Source organism: Lactuca saligna, chromosome 5, assembly GCF_052625555.1.
Source record: "Lactuca saligna cultivar CGN05327 chromosome 5, ASM5262555v1, whole genome shotgun sequence".
NCBI classification, from domain to species: domain Eukaryota; kingdom Viridiplantae; phylum Streptophyta; class Magnoliopsida; order Asterales; family Asteraceae; genus Lactuca; species Lactuca saligna.
In genome coordinates, this window is record NC_136421.1 from 239115474 (window position 1) to 239119028 (window position 3555).

Consider the following 3555-nt stretch of genomic DNA (forward strand, 5'->3'; position numbering starts at 1 on the left):
ATATTCAAAAATTTCAAGTTTGGTCTTGATAAATTTTTTCTTGCAATTGTAGTTTTTGTAACATTTTTGGTCCACGTACCGGTAAAATGTCTACCTTTATCCCCTGAGTAAAGCTGATTTTGCAATTTTGGTACCAAAAATAAAGTCTTAGCATTTGGAATTAGGTATCATATTTGCAAAAACCAACTATATTCAGAGATCAAATGTGTAACTTTCTCTAATTAAAATGAATTTACCTGCTAAAAGAGTTCGGTTATCAAAAGAGTGTGACTCAGCACTTTCCTAGTTTTCATAATCCAAACAATAATAACATCAACCTGCAATATATTAAAAAAATATGGTTATAACTTATAATTACAAATAAACTTAAAGTAGTTTCAAAACACCAATAATAATAATAATTACAAAATCTTCAAGGTATCATTAGATAACTTGTCAGTTGGTGCCACTTCTTTAACAACTTTCAGAATATCTAATGAATTGAACGAAACTTGTTTTGATAATAAAACTTCTATAGACCTTCTATCAAATGCACAACTTTTTGAATTCCACATTATTGTGCATATAAACTCTTAAAGCATGTGTATGACTTCATTTGGGATTTTTTTTTAGAACACTCATATTTCATACATCCATTTTTCACTCATAACACAAACTAGGCATAAAATTTTCAGTTTTCAAGTTGAATGTAGAAATCTTATTTTGTCCGAATACCGGATTCCTTCTTTGTTTTAAATTTCTTATCACTTTAAAAAATCCATAATCATTTCTGTTTTCAATTTGAAAACTTTAAGAATTTGCAAAATTCACCATTTGAACTTCTTGAAACATCAACTTGAACTGAATGGTCAATCACAAGGTTTACTAGCACCTGGGAAATATGAACATATGAAAGAATTAAAAGCTATTGATGCTTTAAAAAAAATATGTGAATGGGATAATTAGAATATTACTTACCAATGGGTTGATCTTCTGGGAGTCACCAGTAAGTATGTTCATAGAATCTCATATACAAACAAGGTTAACTACAAATAGAACTTCTGTAAAATCCTAAAAAAATATCATGGATTATTAGAAGTGAACAAAGGAATCCAAAGTTGTATACTTGTATTAAGCCAATCTACCTTAAAATTAAAGCAAACGAACTAAATCTGGTTCAGGACTTTCATCGAGCAACTTGTGTGCACTTCAGAAAACCTGACAGTTTGAATACAAATTAACTATATTTTCACCAGAAAGGTCCATGTTAAAGAGAACAAAAATATTCATAAGGCAACACATGAAGGAAAATAGCACTAGAGTTTTATATTTTCACGAAAATGTTCTTCTTAATAAGAAAACTTCTAAACTCTAAGTAATTTCAATATCACAGTATTGAATTTAATAACTAAATCAAAATACAAACAAGCATATAGATTGTCAAATTAATTTTGGTAATGCAGAAAAGAAAAAGTGACATCTGATCTAAAAAACTGAAGAAATGCAGAAAAATAAAAACCTCTGTTTAGGCAACTTCTAGTGGAGGAAAGTTGAGACTGATATCGAGAGTTAGTGATAGTCTGATAGGCTAAGGTCAAGTATTTCAGGTGTAAGTATAGCGATCGAGACCAGATGCACTTTTCATATTGTTTTCACTTTGAATTCTTGATCGATAAAGGATCTTCTTCTCCGTTCAGGTCTTCAATCCACAGAGGAGGCCGAGATGAAGTCAGCGATTATGGTGTACTCCGGGGAATGAATTGATGGAAGATAAAACGATTCAAAATCAAAGCATCTTCATTGGAATTTTTTATTTGAAGAACGTGAGATCAAGGAATGGGGTGGTCGACAGAGGTAGAGGTGGACGCTGAAGGTAGGAGGGAGGCGATCGACGACGGATGATGGAGGAGGCAGTCGTCTTTATCTTCAATGAAGAACGTGAGAGGGAGAGAGATTTCATGAAGAACATAGAGACATAGTATAAGGAAAGGGTTTAACAGGATTAGGTATAAGTTTTCTATCCCTAAAATTTCCTCTAACAAATTGAAATAAGATACCCCCGTGTTTTTTATTTCCAACTTTTTACAAAAATACCACAAATCATCTTAACCCTCTGTTATTTCGATCTAACAGTCCTTGTTTGGTTCTCGGGAAAGTATAGGTTCTCAAATGATCATTCCTCTCTCTCTCTCTCTCTTTATATATATATATATATATATATATATATATATATATATATATATATATATATATATATATATATATATATATATATATATAGGCAAATCAATTTTCCATAAAGGTTTGTAAACACTAAAACCTAGAAAATTAATAATAATACATATAAAAAAATATTATAAGATATGTAATCTATTTTTTGACTTTATACGGCTAAAAATTGCAGGTTTTGACACAAATTCGCTGAAAAAAAATATGCTTATTGTATACTAGACGTAAAGCTTGTACCGCACATATTGTTTAATAATAACATTTCCTTCTAATCAACTCAACAAAAACCAAAAGATATATGTTTCATTAACTGATAAAAATTAAACAATTTCTCAATAACATCACATTTTCTCTCGATCCTAAACCCATAAACCATAATTGGAGAGTTGTTGTTGCTGATTTCATCCTCACTTCTTCCGCAACATCATCGCATCCAACCGCCATCTCCACCGTCTCTTTTCCATTGCATCGATTTTCCGGCAACGACCCCCCACAAGAATCCATACCTGCCTCTCTCTTTAACCTAACTTATGATCCAACCTCGCACCACTACTCGTCATCATAGGCGCCACAAATGACGCTTCCCACACATCCCCCGTATCCACAATCAATCCTTCCTCCATCTCCATCTCCCCCTACTCTCTACAACTCCAAGGGAGATTTAGTATAATTAGGGCCTACTACAGATGATGTTGTACTTTCTTTTTTGATAGGAGGATGTTTTCTAGATTTCCTTTAATGGAGAGTGTGGTAATTGTTGATTCATTTGGATTATAGGGTTTGAATTATTTGGATTAAGTTGCTTAATGTAATGGTTATGGTTTTTTTCTCCAGGAATTTCCCTGGAGCTTATCATCCTTATTGTGTTATCTGTGATGACACACTCTTCTAATCCATGGATAAATGGAACTGCGGTGAGTGGGTTCTCTATTCTTGATGTCATATATCATCAACATAAATGGGATACTTGTGAATCTTTGGAACTTTTAGTAGAAGTAAAATACATCAAATAAGAAGAAAAATTTAGTAATATAAGTTTAAGAAAAAGAAGGTGCATTTGGTCGTATTCTATTGCTTTATCCTGTCATGCAATGTCTTTTATCTCATAGGGAACGAGGGTATGTGTTATACCATGAAAATGAAACAATGGTTTTGAACACTTAGACTTAAATACATATTATTACACATCTTAACAATGGTTCTCATATTATGAATTTTCTAATACTAATCATTTTCTATCATCTTTTTATCTTTCTAATGTGGGTTTTGGTTTTTACCTGATTATTTCCAAGATCAACTTCATGCTTACCGAATCTAATTTCTTACTTTGCCTCTCTTCAAACCCTA